At 57.7% G+C, this 16,770-nt stretch overlaps 1 long non-coding RNA gene across 1 annotated transcript in view; it reads left to right on the forward strand.

Annotated features, from left to right (window-relative positions):
- The window catches only part of LOC143148488 (uncharacterized), a 50,107-nt gene that overhangs the window by 5,487 nt on the left and 27,850 nt on the right, over positions 1-16,770 (forward strand). The gene's annotated exons all lie outside the window — the stretch shown is intronic.

Here is a 16,770-nt window from a genome sequence, read left to right on the forward strand (position 1 = left end):
TCTGGGAAACCGAAGAAAGAAACGTTTATTCTCCGCGCGATGCAACGAGTCGTGCGCGGAATACAACGGCAAAAAACGGAACGTTGTTTTCGCCGGCGGACAATACGAGCGGAATTCCAGCGACTCGAAACAAATGCGCGACCGCGTATATTATTCAAAATCGCTGCGGGCCCGAGGATGTTGACAAAACACCGGTGGCGCGGTTCGCGATAAAGACCGCCGCGCCGTAGGAAACTTCTCGGTCGCGACACGCGCGCGCGCGCGCTCGTTCGCTCGTTCGCTCGCTCGCTCGCTCGATCGAGAAATCTTTCGCGTCCGTTCGGTGAGTCACGCCGCGAACCCGTCTTTCCGCGCGAGCACCTCCCGCCTCGACACCGTCGAGAAAATTCTAGACGATCGGGAGGATCGCTTCGATCGCACTGTTTCGCCAAAGCGCGAAATTTTATCGCTCTCTCGTCTCCGATGTTCGAGTTGCCTTCGGAGAGCGCGAAGGCACGCGCGCCACGGCGATCCACGCTCCTTGCCAAGTTACATACCCCTCGTTTAACTTAACGTCGTTCGAACGCGTCCGTGTTTGGTATCGCTTTCGTCGCGCGAACATCGCGGTTTCGGTTACAGCAATTTTCCACGGTTCGAGCAAACAGCGGGAAATTTTTCCTTTTCTCGGTTCGGTGCTCCGTCGGCGACCCGAGGGCCACCGTCGCTCGCTCTCGAACATTCGAGACGGAACGGTCGCGACCACGGGAACGAGTCTCGACGAACGTCGACGAATCGTGCCGCGAATTATCGGGAACGTTTTCAACGATCGAATCCGCGCGGTTCGGTGTCTTTGGTCCGCGATCCCGGTGAAACGGCAGCCAGCCTCCGGCCTCGAACTAGCCGCGGAACTCGGTTGGTTCGTCGAGTATCGTTGACGGGCTACGACAGAACGAAAAACCGACGCGACACGCGTTCGCTGTCCGATAAATCTACCTCGCGGAGGCGTCTACCGCGACGCCGAAGGGCCGAGGGGCCAGCGGGGCCGGAGAAGGCCAGAGAGGGCCGGAGAGGGCCGGAGAGGGCCGGAGAGGGCCGGAGAGGGCCGGAGGGGCCGGAGGGACCGGTGGGAGGGCAGGGAGTAGCGCGTTCGCGCAACGAATATCGCCATAAAGGCCAGCTGAAAAGTCAATCAAGCGGGCCGAATTACGTCGAAAAGCGTAGCGCGCGAGCGGGGCGAGCGCGGCCGACGCCGATATACAACAAAATGAAAGCTATCAGAGGTGACAATCCGCGGACGACAAATCAGCGTGTATATTTAATGCCCGTGGTGCCACCCTCACCTCCACCCCGGCGCAGCCCACCCTAACCCAGCAGCACACCCCATCCCACCCCCGGTTGAAAAAGCTCCCGAGTCCACGCTCGCAAGTGGAACGCGTTCGCGGGCTCTCCGCGTCTCCCTCCCTCGGTGTCTCTCTCCGGTTCTCTCCCTCTGCTCGTTTTCGTTTCGGCCGTTCCCAGCCCGCGCGGCTTCTTCGTCCTCTCTTTCTATCGGTGGTCCTCCTCCCTCGTTTCCCCCGCCCAGCTGCCCTCCGCGCAGCGTTTTCCTCTCTCGCGCGCTGTCCGCGTCATCGCGTCGTTGCTCTCGGATATGTCACTATGCTACCGGACGTAACGCGGAGAGCCACCCCTGCTCGGCCCCCTGCTCGCCCCAACGACCCCTCGCGTTTCTCGCCACGACCATCTCTGCCCGTCGCGTTATTTGCAACGCGTTGTTCCCTCGCCCGAACCCACCCGCCGCGATCTAGCGCAATCAGTGCTATTATATTAATATTTATGTCCCCTTCCGTTTCTTCGTTCCCCTCTGCTCGTTCGCCCCTTTCCCTCGCGTAGCCGATATTTCGCGGAAAGTCGATCGAAAACGACCCCGTGTCCCGTCTCGCTGTCCTCGACTTCCACCTTGTTGCTCGCCTATCGACCCTCCTCGTCCGCAACCACCGCGCCAACGATTCGACGCCCGTCGATTCTCCGCCCAAGATGGACGAAAAAGAGTTTTCCTCGAATCTCGTTCCACGTTCGTCGAAGGGCTCGAAAGGTTTCGTCCGCGCGGCAGGTTCCTCGAGAGCCTCGGTTTCGACGAGAACCGATCGACTTTTCCGCGATTTCGCACCGACGACGCACCGTCGATCGTTCGATCGATCAACGATCTCGCAATCGTGCGAAACTCGAGAGATCGCCGCGCTAATATTTTATATAATATATTCGTTAGCCTTGCTCGAGGATGACCTACTTGCGCAGTATGTAAATTTATGCGCGATAGACTCGATTGTATGTAAATAGTAATAGGAACTCCGGTGTTTTGCGCAACGCTCCGCGTTGGCAAGCTTCTTCTGTTTTCCATGCCCGGGGACTATTATTTTAGCGAAAGTATTCCCTTCGAAGACGATCGGTCGCTACGGGAAATTTTCCGCTTCCTGGTAGACGGCTGGAAAAGGGGATCGTCGCGTCGCGTCGCGTCGCGCGGTTTTCACGACTCGAGGAACCCGAAGCGGACGACGAACGGTGAACTCTTCCGATTTCTGCCGCGTGCTCGCGTCGCGTCGAGGTTTTCCCATCGACGCGTCTCGGATCTAATTCATGCGTGTCGCGTCGCCTCGCGTCGCGTCGCGTCGTCGCGTTCGAACGCTTCTTTCGAGTTTCCGTCGGCCACCGGATCGAGGATGGACTCCGCGATCGGGGCCTCTTGACCGAGTAATCGCGTTTTCCTTTTATCCGGCGGGGTTCCAACCACCCGTGGGTTCGCTCCCTAGGGAGATTCGTCCCCGAGGGTATTACCAGAAACGTTACTCCGCGCGGCGATAGTCGCTAATGGCAACTGCGTTCCCGACGAGCGACGCTCGCGATCTCCCGCTTATCTCGACGCGACGCGACGCATCGCGTTGCGTCTCGTCGTTTCTCGTCGCTTCTCGTCGCGTCGCGGTTCCCAGTTTTTTCCGCTCTTACCGGCGTTCTTATTATCGCGCTTATCGCAGAGGTGGATACGCCGTTTCGCTCGTAAAAAGAAAAAGAAAAAAAAGGAATAAACACACAGAGAGAAATGCGGCGCGCGCGACGTACGCGGCAAAGAAGGAAAACGGTCGGTCGCGATCGAGGCGCGGGAGTCGGTCCGCGTCGGAAGGCGTTCGGACACGCGAACGCGCTCGAGTTCCGGGGAAAAGGTTAACGCAATTGGCGTAGATCGATAGGCGCGTTCTCGCGATGGGAATCGAGTCGAACGGGGAACGTCTCGCTCGGAGATTTTCCAGTTTCGGGAGCGATTCCCGGACTCGGAAACGAAACTTTTCGGACGGTCGGTTCCGATGGAAACTGGCCGGAGGTTTTCCCGGATGTTCTAAATGCATTTTATGTACATATCGAGGCTTATATTCCGTATAAATGAATAAATAAATAAATAAATAATTATCTAACCCGCAGTGTGTCGCGTAGGTCACAGACGCGAGCGCAACGTTTTACGTTCGGCCATTTTTATATTTAAATTCGAAAGACGGAGGAAGACGAAGCGGTCGAGTCGGTGCGGCGCGGTGCGGTGCGGGGCGGAGCGGAGCAGGGCAGGGCAGGGCGGCGTTGCGCGGCGTCCCGCGGCGCAAAAATTGCTGCCTAATGCGAATTGCGGGTTAGATTTCTCCGGGCGGTGACGAGGCTCTCTCGACGATTCGAAATTTCATTTCCGATGGTCCGAATAGGCCGCCCGGGGTTTCCACCCCGTTCGGTGCGCTCTCTGTTCCTTCGAAATTAGATTGTAGCCGGTATTCGAAAGATAACCGGGGATTTTATTGTACGCGTAATAAACACAAGTACCGGCGAGGGTCCTCCCCCTGCGGGAGCTCGTGAAAATTGTCGAGACGGGCTCTCGAAAACGGCGCGTCGTTCTCGTTCGTTTGCGCGAGCGGTGCGCGAACGATGGAAAAGGTTTCGAAAAGAGTCCGATCGGCCGATGGAATTACCCGGCGTGGCGGTTGCCGAGCAGCGCGACTCGGTTCGAAAGGTTTTCGAGTTCAACGGTCGAAGGAGACGGACGCGAGACTCGACGAGGCGCGGAAGAAAAGGCCGAGAGGACTGGTCCGTTCCGGAGAGCGGATGATTTTCATGATTTCGCGATCGACGATATCGAGGGGGATCGCCGGTAACGAGCCGATCGTGACTCGCCGCTTTCGTACGGTAGCTTATTCGCGAGCTGTTGCGGCAGCGAACGACTGCTCGACAACGGCCAGCACGAGCTTGCTCGCGCGAGCGCGAACGCGAACGCGAACGCGTTCGATTCTTCCGCGAGCGGAGGAACTGCCACTTATCCGTTGGCTCGCCTCTAAATCGTTCCAACGATAGTCCCAAAGCGGTTTTAATGCTATCCGCGTACGCGAAAGCCGCGGGAGAACTCTACGAACGAGTCGGGAGCACCGTTCTCGGTGTTTCTCTTTCCTCGAGTTGGTCTCCCGAGCGAGAACGCGATGTTCCCCTCTGTCCTCTTTTCCGCCTGTTTACACATCGCAAAGCAAACGCGAGAGGCCTCGTCGGCCGGGGCCGACGATGGCCCCGATCGATCGATTCTCGCGCGTTCGCGCTGCTTCGACGTCGACGGAATTTATCGACGATCGTTTCCCCGCGAAAACGAAATCGCGACGCGATCCTCCACCGACGGCCGACTCCTCGGTTCCTCGGGAACGCGATCGCCCTCGACTCGTCGGATTTTCGAGATTCTTTTTCCTTTCCTTTTTTTCTCTTCCTCCTCCGGTTGACGTTTCCGCGGAGGGAACGGGAACGAAGGAACGATTGTTTCTTCCAGATCGGTCGGGTTGATGATACGTTGTTCGGGAAGGCATCGGTAGGGAGAGCAGGAAATCGGATCGCATGTCTGCCTCGAATCTTTCCGCCATCTTGCGAGAATTCTTTCCACGGTAGCGAGCGACGAGCGGCGAAAACCGAGCTCTGCGATTACATTCCCTTATAAATATGCAAATATGGCGGCACGGTGCACGTAGGGAGAAGAAACGATGTAGGAAGAGAAGGAGGAGAAGGAGGAGGAGGAGGAGGAGGAGGAGGAGGAGGAGGAAGAGGAGGAGGTAGGAAGAGGGGGCGGCGGTGGGTTCGCGGGTCTCCGGGCAAACGAAGGCTTCGTCGAGAACGCGAAGGGGGCCAGGACGCAAAAATAGAGAGTATCGCGGTAATAATTATTGATTAGGTATTCGTGACCGACTCGCCGTTGCTGGAACAGTACGGTGCACAAGCCGGTCTAAGTACACGTACCGCGATCGTTCCCTCTCGTTTGTTTCTTTCTGGAACGAGCGGATCGACTCGCCTACGGAGAGAGAGAGATAGAGGGGGAGGGGAGAGAGAGAGAGAGAGAGAGAGAACGCGAGAAAGAGGGAGAGCCAGCCATTTTCGAAAAGCGTTTTCGGTCGCGCGATTTGACGAAACGGATGAATCGTACGAGCACGGGCACGGCCACGGCCACGGTGAATCGTTCGGCCAGATTTTTTGCACAGCGGTCCTTAAACGGTCTCTAAGAGGGTGATGCTAAAAAGGGGAAAAGAAGCGGGGCGCGTATAATACGCCTCTCGCGTCGCTGCTGCCCGCGCGGCGTGCCCGTAATTTTCGTAATTCTGGGTTTTGGAGGATCGGCCGGCCGTATTCCGGCTACCAGTCTTTGCTCGGTCGTTTTTGTTGCTCGTGGTCCTCGTATTCGGGGCTTCGTGGTCCTCGTATCGGAGCGCGGGCCGTGCTCGCGGCTCGCTCGCGCTCGATTCGCGACCGATTCGCGACGACGAAACTCGTTGTTCGCGCGGCGCTCCGAACACCCTGTAGAGAAACGCGTCGCGCTGCGAGTTACAATGTGCGCGCGGCATTATCATTCACCCTGGCCATTATCCATCCAACGGCACCATCGACGACCCAACCCCTATCCTATCCACCGGTGGTCCCTGCTATCCCCTTTCGCGTTCGACGAGATGGAAATTTAGCGGAATCGTTCGCGATTTACGACGGGGCGAGTTCGAGCGCTCGCTCGCACGCTCGGTATCGGCGTCGAGTGAACCCCCCCGTCGGCTCGGTACTTACCTCGGTTCGTACGCGAGAAAGACGAACGAGGTTGTTTCTCGCTCCCGTTTCCGGGTCTCTCGACGACCGGAGACCCGCCTCGGCATCCTAGTTTACCCGCTATCTTCGTGCTCTCCTCCGACGATAATTATCGCGATAATCCGGGACTAACCGAACAAACGAAACCGAGTCCCCGTGTCCTCGTGTCCCCGTGTTCCCGTGTTCCCGTGTTCCCGTGTTCCCGTCCGCGTTCCCGGTTTACGCCGGGGATAATTGCGCGACGATACGTAATAATTACGCAACGATTTATAAGGTATCGACGTTTCGCGGCACGCGCGACGCGATTCGGAAAATTGCCCGAAATCGTCGCTTTCTCTCGCTAATTCGTAAATAACCCGACCGGGGTGCGAATCCGCGCGATCGATCCGCCGAAACGGTCGATCGCGCGATTTATCGCCCGCGAATTCAACGCGGCACCGTACCCTCGCGCGTTCCGGAAAAAATAATTTGCGCGCCGAGGAATCGCGTCGATGATCGAAACGATAAAAAACGGGGCGACGACGCGAAAGAACGGGCAACGAGTCGCGAAAAAATCGCCATTTTTCGAAGAGCAGCCGGATCGCGGATTCTCCGCGCGATTTTTTCACTTTCTCTTTCTTTTTTTTTTTTCTTTTCGCGCGCGCCGACTCGCCATCGACGCGACCGCCGGACAAACGTTCTTCGAACAATCGCCGCGGACGTCGTTAAAGGGTCTCTAACTCGGCGTCGAGCGCGCTCGAACCTTAAACGCATGACCGCGAGCAATTAAAGTCGCGGAATTCCGTCCGATTGCGCGCAAAGCTCGAAAGCGGCAAACTATTCCCGCTAAACTTCCGTCGACGCGTATCGAAATAAACAAACGAACGAACGAACGAACGAACGAACGAACGAACGAACGAACGCCTAGCGCGGACTTTGACTTTCGTTTCCCCGCCGTGCTTCTGCCGTTAATGAGAAAAACAATCGTCGTCTCGTTTGCTCGCTCTCGGTCTTTGACGCGAACGAGACACAGAGGCCAAAAGTGTAAATTAACGTAACGCGACGTAACGCGTTGCGCGCTCTGAAAAGTGCGGCCCGCCTCTCCCCGCTTCGAGCTTCCGTGTTTTATTACGCGCGCGCGAACACGCGGGGCTTGCGGCCGTGCACGCGGAAACGCAAACACACCGACGGATCGCGCCTATTGCCTGCCGGGGCACGGCCGTTAAATTTAATTTGCCCGCTTATTTGTGTACAACTTTATATTTCCCATTAGCGGGATAAACCGACCTAATTCCGGAGCCGTTTGGTCGGACATCGCGTGGCTAGAGTCTCGCGCGCTCGCTCGCTTACGCGTGGGTCGCCAGGGACGAACGGAGTACGGAGAACGGAGAACCGAGAACGGAGAACGGAGAACGGAGAACGGAGGACGAAGAACGGAGGTCGGGGAACGGAGAACGGAGAACGAAGAACCGAGTAGGAAACACCGCGGGTCGAGCCGGGCGCGCCACGCGCGAGAATTACTCGGAGGCTCGCGGCACCCGCTCGGACCGCGAGGGAATTCGACGCGATCGTCCTCGACTCGAACCCGGTGTACAATTTATCCAAACTCGAAACTCGAAACTCGAAACTTTGGAAACTACCGACTCGGAGTTTCGAACAACTCCGTCGCCGAGATTTCGTCCGGCGGACCTTTCAAAGACGAATTACGGCCTGGAAACGGCCAACGAGGATGGTTAGGGACGACTTCGAAGCGGACGCATCGGTCCGAGCTTTTTAGTAGATGACAGTCTCTCGGGAGTCGAACATCCGGTATACACAGAGTACGTGGAAAATATCTTAAAAGGTAGCATGCGCGGTACGTTTTTGCGCTTCAACAGATATCGAACGCATCCTTTCCATTGGCAAAAAAACCTGTCGAGTAACGCGCACGAGAACAAACGAGACGAGACTCGTATTTCATAGATGATTAATCCCCGCTGGATTGTGGAGTAACGAGAAACGGGCGATGGTAATTACGCCGCGAGTAAAACACCGTTCACGCATAAAAGTAGCCAGCTGCGTCGGTTCGCCTTCGGAAAAGATTCACGGCTCGCGCGGGCGCGGGCGCGGGCGCGGGCGCGGGCGAGGGCGAGGGCGAGAGCGCGGGTGCGGACGCGGACGCGGACGCGTGCACCGCGTAGGTGTACGTGCGCGCGTGGCCGGCACAAAGTGCGAGGTAATTAGTTTACGTCGTGCGAATCGTGTAAACTTCGCTACGCATCGATTAAACGCTGGTGGCGCTGTCGCGACCGCGGCGTATCGTTCCAACAGATTTCCCCCGATCGGTGCTCACGAGCGCGTTCCGCCTTTCCGCCGCGATGGAAATTCGAGGGCCGAAACTCGACTTCCTCGAACCGCGGTCCGTCAGTTTCGAGGTTATTCGGCCGCGGTGTCGCAGCTCGAGGCCCGGGATCCGATTCCTTCGAATCCCCGCTAAAGCGAGCATTTTGTTCGCTCGCGCTCGCGAGACTCTCGTTTCCTCCTTCCAGCGCGAAATTGACTTCAAAGAACCTCGGATGCCGGAAAGTCCATCATTTTTCAGCCCCTCGCGGAAGATAAAGGCCGACGACTGCACAGAGGGAGAGATACCAACGTAGACGGTAACACGCGCGCGTACACACACGCGGACGCGCGCGCGTAAAAGGGTGCGAACGAGCGAGCAGGAATAGGCGGGGCTGCAGATGCATACTCGTGTGCATGCCTCGCTTTCTAATCAGGCATAGTAGTTCTCGGAATCCCTCTGCCTATAATCGATCAGCCGGGTTATAAATTTTTCCGGTGAAACGTCCCGAACCTTCTCCGCTCCTCTCCTATTCCTCTTTCGACCACGTCCGACCGACGAGCGATCGATTCGCGTCTCGTTCGCGGAACGATGCGCTCGAATCGATACGGTCGATATCCGTTCCGTGGCGCGGAAGATCCGCGTTGCGAATCGCGCGGCGGTTCGTCGATTCGCGTTTTAATCGGTTTCTCACGGTCGAACGATGCGGCGCGGTGCGGCGCGGTGCGGCGCGGTGCGGCGCGGCGCGGTCACCGTCTCGCAGACTCTTCCGGTTTCGAGCGCGAAAAGTCGTGCCCGCGGCTCGCCAAGGGTCGCGTAACCGTGAAACGCGCTCGTAACCGGCTCGGTAGGAAAAACGCGAACCGCGAGGAAGGAGAGACCTCCGCCCGCGCGACCGATTGATCGCGTTCCGCGCGACCGAGCGACTCGAACCTCCTCGCGAATCGCGATGGCGCCGAGACTCGCGCGACTCCGCTCCGCTTCGCTCGGCTCGACTCGACTCGGCTCGGCTCGGCTCGGCTCGTTTTCCACTCTTAGTTACAACCCCGTGACGTTCCCATGGCATAAACAAAGCGCAACCGCCAATTCCGACGATGAAATATTATAAGTAATAACATATACCTATAGGGAGAGCAGGCTACGTGTTCTCCGACCACGGCCCCGCGCGGGACTCGAAGAGAACGGGATAATAACACGGCACTAAACTATACGCTCGATACGCCGTACCTACATATAATTGTATAATTATTATTAACGATATCGGGTCCCTTACCGGCTTAAACGCGCCAACGTACCCGAGGTACCGATCGAACCGTACTTGTACTCGCTCGCGTCTTACTTTGCTCCTCGCCCCGCCTCTTCTCTTTTCCTTCTCTTCTATCCGTCGCACCGTTTCGTTTCTTCTACGCGCACCGCACCGCCCCGACCCGCCTCGCTCCGCTTCGAGTTCCCGCTCGTGCTGCGAGAAACGTTCCCCGATCGGTGCGGACTCTCGTCTCGTCGACGACGGGACGCGGCAACGCGCCGCTCGGTGACACCGCGACGGAGCGCGCGCCAAACGGAAACCGACGATCGCTATAGAAATTCGATTCGGCCGAGTTTTCGCGATCCGAGCGCCTCGGACGAGATTTCGAGAGGATATTACGGGCCGACTCGCCGACGAAACGCGCCGGCATCGACCGATCTCGTAATTTCTCCGGTTATTTATCGCCATCGTTTTTTCGACGATCGCCGAGAGATCGCGACCCGACGACCCTGGTCGACCGAACGGGGCGGCCATTTCCACGGAGAGATCCGCGAACCGGTATCGGTCCGCTCCGCTCCTCTCCTCTTTCACTTTTCGACCGGGCGAACGATTCGGGAAACGCGGATCCTCCGCGCGGCGAGGGTGCGCCCTCCGCGCGTGACTCACCGACGGCTCGGCGATCGAAGACGCCTTCGGAATAAAGAGATCGTCGACCGAAAGCTCGTAACCGTCGCGCGCGACCAGTTTGCGCATCGGGCACGGGGATTAATTTTCGAGCGTAATAGCAAACATTACCGTAACCTGTCGCGTTCAGAGTCGAAAAAGAGAAGCGACCGCGCCGCGCCGCGCCGCACCCGGGAGGGAAAAAAAGGAAGCGGCGAACGAGCGCGTGAGTTAGGGGCCGCGGAGAGACGGGGCGGAACGAGCGGACAGAGAGGGACGCGCCGCAACCGTCGAGAGAAAAAAAGCGAAACCCCGAGACGAAGACGAAGACGGAGAAGCGGGAGAGGAGCGTGCGCGTGGAATATTAAGGAGCGATTAACATAAGGGGACAGAAGCGTGCGTGTCTTCGCGATCGTGACGACGTTATCGATTGTCGTCGAGTTCTAGGTTCGGGCACGTATCGCATACACGCACTCGCGAACCGACAATGAACGGAGGACGAGGTTAAAGACACGCGCTCGCGACGAGTCGGCCTTACGGGAAGGGGGGACCGCCGGTGCCGAACAAAAAGAGAATCGCGCGCGGAAAAGAATGGGAGAAAGGACGACGAACGAAAGAAGAGGAGACGCTCGGGGGACCACGCGGAGAACTCGCGGTATTGTCAACCGCGAGGCCGTACACCGACGAGCCGGCGCGGTGCGGCGCGGTGCGGCGCGGCGCGGCGCGGAGCGGAGCGTTACTGGTAACCATAACTGTACCTGCATTCCGATCTCCTGAATAACGCCGGAATAATACGCCTGGAAAAAGGATGCGTGCGCTCTTCGATCCGAGTTTCGTCGACGCGTTAACCTTCCGCGTCTTTTAAAACCCCTCGAAAAAAATTCCCCGATCGTTCTTTAGCGCCTCGATGCTCGAACCGATCGATCGAGCGATCGTTCGCGTGAGCGTTTTCCGTCGAGCACCCCCGTTTCCCACGGTTTACCGCTACATTTACGACCAAGTACACGGCACATAATCGATTCTCGCCAATCGCAAGACGGACGTTTGCACGAATCGGCCGCGAAGGGACGCACGGATTTCAACGACGAGTGCCTATCGAGGCGTCGATCGGGAACGTTGCGCGCAACACCGTCGATATCTACGTATCTCGGGCCGTACGGTTCGAGGGATCGGTTCGGTTTCGCCGAAACGACGAAAAACCGAGCGCGATTCGCCGCGTCGAGGTGTACAGAGAGAGAGAAACGAACGAAAATCGAGTCGGGCGCGTTTCGTCGGTCCGTTCGTTTTGGCGCGCGATCGGTATCGGTATCGGAGAGCGGAACGGGTCGGTCGGGACGGGACCACCGGGCAGGGTGCTCGAGGCATCATTAAGACGGATTTTCCGGCACGCAGTCGCCCGATTGCCTCACGTACGACGGTTACGCGCGATCATTCGGTTCGATGATAATCCCTCGGGTAGCCCGGCGTGGCACGTCTGTCGAGAGCGGGGCGCGGGACGAAGCGAGACGTACGAAGGAAACGAACGGACCAGACGGATACGCGGGACCGAGCGAACGATCTCCGCTACGATCGTACGCAATTACATGCTGAATCTTTAATGGAACGTTTCGAGCCTGGAATTACTCGAACGCCGTGGAAAGCTATCGCCGCGTAATGCGAGTTCCGAGAGCGCGCGGGTCCCGCGGTTTCTTCCGCCCGTCTGCGCGTCCACCGATCCACCGATCCGACGATCCGACGATCCACCGATCCAGAGCCGCGGATTCACCTCCGAGACGGACGATCTTATCGCCGATGGGAACCGAGACGACGGACGCGCATTTACGATCTCGCGAGATCGAATCGTAATTTGTCCACCTCTCCCGCGGTACGATCGCCGAAACGCGATAAGGGAAACGATTCGATTGGAACCGATCTCCCCGCGCAATTTCCTTAACCGGGAATCGAGCGAATCCGTTACGCTCCGCGAGCGCAAAGTACCGTTCCCCAGTCACCGCGTGCGCGAAATCATCGAAACTCGTAGGAGAGCCTCCTTCGTACCTCGAGCGCGACCGCTGAAACCGCCAAACCGAGAAACCGAGAAACCGAGAAACCGAGAAAGAGGGAAAGAGAATCGCTCGCGGGGGAAGCGGGGGAAGCGGGGAAAACGGGGGAGAGAAGAGCCCCGAAGCGAACGTAAAACGACTTTCCAAAATTCGAAATTCCGGACGAGAGCCGAGCGATAAAGCGGCCCGTTTCCAGCGGGCACTTAGATACCACAATTTGCTAGATGGTCGCCCAGGGCGAGCCATCCACTCGGGCAACCTTTGCTTTGTGTCTCCGGCGGACAGGACAGCGAGAGAATTCGATTTAACTACCACGCGTCCAGGGACGCTTCGTGTGCGTGAGCACCGAGTCTTGCGTCGCCTCGCCTCGCCTCGCTCTCCGATTCTACGGGATGCGCGGCAATTCGAAAACGCGTTCTCGAGACATCGAGATCAGGACCGAGATCGCGATCGGTGGTCGCGCAGTGGCCGTTTACGGACCGATCGCGTCGTTCGCGGTAAGGAACGTACACGCGACGAAATCGAACGCGAGGGAGAGCTACGAGAGTCGCGAGGCCGAGTTCGCGAGGGGACACCCGTTACGCGGTTTTGGCGCAGCTCGTCGGACAAAGGAACGGTATGCGCGTACACCGCCCGTTCTCTCGTCTATTCGCCCATGGAAATGCGATGTAATTTAATGCGGGACTTTTGACGTCGGTACTCGATGTCTTTGCGAGCGGCGCGTACCGGCGCACACCATCGCGTTCGCGAGCGGATCTCAAAGAGGTCCCCGTGGATCGAAATTGCGTCGAGTCGCGGCAAAAAGGTAGCGTGCCCCGGCGGGCCGGACGGATCGCTCGAAGGAGATTCGAACAAGAAGCGAGTCGTTGGTCCGTTCGTGGTAACGGGGGGAATCGAGGTAGGTGGGTGAACGGTGAGCGCCGAGCGACGAGCGTCCACCGCCGTGCGGCGAGAGGCGAGCGGCGAGGGTTGGAGGTTGGGGTTGGGGGGTGCTCGGGAGGCGCGACCAACGCCGCGCTCGAATTTATAAAATATCATTAATCTTCGAGCGTTCGGACTGGCAACGTACCGGGGCCCGATCGCAACGTGTGTTTATGCCATCTCGCCGGGCCCGTTTAGACGTGATTTATCGTAAGAAATTATCGGAATGCTAGAAATACCGTATCATTATCGTGCATCTCGCATCGTTCGCGCGTACACGGAGAATTTACAGCTAGGAGAGAAACGATCCACGGTTCGAGATTCGAGCGTGACGGATTAACGTCGGAGAACGCGCGTTTTTCTCCCCTTTTTCGCTCCTTTTTTTCTCTCTCGGTCTACCCTCTCCCGTTCCTAGGTTCGCGAATTCCCGTTCGGTCCTTTTTCTTTCATTTTTTTCGACGAGTCGACCTCCGAGTTCGCGCGCTCCTTTCCTTCCGTACGAGCCGTTTACCGCTGAAAAGAACGCGCGGCGGACCGATTAATTCCGGGGGCGTTTAAACGTTGAATCGCGGCCCGTTTTCATCGCTGGAAAAACCGTATCGCCGTGCAAAATTAACAGTTCCCCGCGATATTTCTAAAGGTATCGCCCCGCAAAATTTTCAGCGAAACGTTCCGTGAAAGGCGCGGCCGGCTCGCTCGTTCGCACTTGCGTTCCGTTGATTTATTGCGCGCGCAACGACCGGTCGAAAAGGGCGAAAGGTTAATTTGCAATTTTAATGCTCGACTTTTCGTTCCGACAAAGTGGAGCGCCGCTCGCCCCGTAGATTCGACGAAACGATGTTGCGTTAGGAGCCGAGAAACGGGGCCCGGTCCGCGATAGGGTACAATGCTGCGCTGTTGTCGCAATTGTCTCGTTACGAGCAACAATACACCTCGGCTGACCTAGAATTCCCGCCGGTGTCTATTGAAATCTGCATTCGCGAATCGAGCCGCAATCGCGGGAACATGCAAATGTTCCGCCGACGAGCTTGCGAAATTCCTACGATCGCAATTAAGGCTGTCCGCGGCGCTATTGCTCGCGGTAGCCGGCCTCGACGTCGCGCGAACCTTCCGATTCGAGAAAACCGTTCTCGCGAGAAAATTACGATCGATCTCGACCACCGCGCTGTATCCTCGTCGCGAACCACCGACGGCAATCTTCTCGAACCGGGTAAACTTTCCATTCGTTCGCACCATTTTTTTGCAAAGATAGTCGCGTCCGAGTTTTCCTCGTACCTTCTCGAATCGCGTCGGCCATCCGTTCGCGCGTACTCGAGGAACAGCGAAAAGACGCGGCCGCGACGCCTCGATCGAAATCCGTTCGTCTTTCGGTCGAATCGGTGGCTCCGCTTCGAACGAAAATCCTGTACCTGGAATTCGTGGCCAAAGTTCTCGATCCCCGAGCACGAAGGACGATTCTCCTTCCTTCTTCGAGGCACCCTTCGCGCTTCGTCTTTTCCGCGACTACGCCGTGCGCGCGTATCGATTCGTGGCCGCAGGTGAGAGACCGATGATTACATCGATCGAGTCTTAGGTCTTTGGAGGAGAGCGAGAGAGCGAGAGAGAGAGAGAGAAAGAGAGACGGAGGAGGGGGATGTGGGGGGTCGAACGGGCGAACGGGCGAACGGGCGAACGGGCGACGGAGAAAAAAAGAGGGGCGCGCGAGAGAGACAGGACCAGGGGGATAATTTGGATATTCGGTGATTCGGTACCCGGTAGCATGATCGGCATAACGCTTATACACAGGGCCTGGACGGTGGTTGCCTCGAGGCACTGATATTACCTACCCCCGTGATCAGCGCCTACGTCGAAAATCGCTGCGCGCCACGGAGAAAGAGCGCGTTTTATTCCGAGAGTCGACGTCGACATTTTTTGCGTCTAGCCGGTAGTAAATGCAGGGTGTGTGCCCTTACGCGCGGAGCGCATCGGCGAGGGGGAGGAGAATCGGGAGGATAGAATCGGGGAGAGCTACCTATCTTCCGGCGGAGAAATTCGGAACGTTGAAAAAAGGGGCGAAAACGGTCGAAATTGCACGCTTCGAATGCAAATCTTAGTCCTCTCGCGCTCCTCTCGCGCTCCTCTCGCGCTCCTCTCGCGCTCCTCTCGGTTCGTGGTTTCGCCGCGACTCGTGTTCGCTCGTACGAACGCAGGCATCGAGGCTTTCTTCGCTCGAGGAAGAAACGCTCCCGGGATATGTATCGAGGATCCCGGTCGTGTCGTGCATCGTGCATCGTGCATCGTCTCGGTAGCTATCTCGGCCCTCGCTAGGAGGACGTAACACAGTCATTAATTTTTTTTCTCCGCTCGATCGGGGAGCGGGATCGAGCGCGGCTCCGTCGGATATTTCTCTCGGTTCGCGTTTTCGGCCGGTTTCGCGTTGTTTCGCGCTAATTCGCGCACGCGACCTTGGAAACGTTCGGAAATAAATGCGCGAGCTGGATATATAAATTCCGTGACGCGGAGCTGCACAGCCGCTTATACGGTTAAATACGAACGAATACGCGCGCGGACCGAGGTGTACGCGCGGCGCCATGTGCCTGTATATGTAAATATGTATATAGGTATAAATATATATTCGTTCAGCGGAGGCACGAAGGGTAGGTAATGCAACAAGTGGCGGTTTTCACGGGTTTTCCCGGGGATGAAACGGAACGGGCCGGCGGTGGATGGAGTCCCACGCCACTTCCACTTCCACGGCAAAACCGCCGACACCGCTTCCACCCCCTCTGTACCCATGCCACCCCTTAACGGCCACAAAGCTTCTGTCTGGAATTTAAGGGTGGAAGCCCTTACGGCGCGGCGCCTCGTCCCTTCGTTGCTCGCGTCACGAATTGAGATAGGTCGAGCCACGATCGAGCCTCTCGACCTTGCCGATTAGGGGATCACCGAGCACCGAGCATCGAGCATCGAGCGTCGAGCGTCGAGCGTCGGGCGTCGAGCGTCGAGCGTCGGGCGTCGAGCGTCGAGCACCACCGGAGAAAAGTAGGGGTCGCGCGACAATTATTTATCGACGATGATTTCCCGAGGTTTTTCGGTCCGGTGGAACCGAATCGAGAAACGACCGGGTTTCGAGATCTCGAAAGACAACGCTCGGTCTTCGTTCCGCGGCTCGGACGTTTCCGAGTTTGGCGCAGCTTCGGTGGAAACCATTATTCGAAATCGACCGACGCGATTGGCCGGCACGAAGGCACGGAGAGCGGTTCGCACGATTAAGATCATCCAATGATTCCTTCTCTATAATGATAGGCTCTGGCGTGCCTGCTGCTGGTTTCTGGGCGGTGGGGCAACCTCGCGGGCGGAAGGGGAGGTATTGCGCGAGATTACTAAAAGAATCTTATGCTAATGAAAATGCCCGGCGTTCTCTCCGGCGAATCGGGCAGCTTTGTTCTCCGCTGGTCGATCCCCTCGGTCCTCCGGATTCGGCCGCGCGCGAAACGAGCAACGACTTCGAGCTC

This window comes from Ptiloglossa arizonensis, chromosome 6 (assembly GCF_051014685.1).
Source record: "Ptiloglossa arizonensis isolate GNS036 chromosome 6, iyPtiAriz1_principal, whole genome shotgun sequence".
Lineage (NCBI taxonomy): Eukaryota > Metazoa > Arthropoda > Insecta > Hymenoptera > Colletidae > Ptiloglossa > Ptiloglossa arizonensis.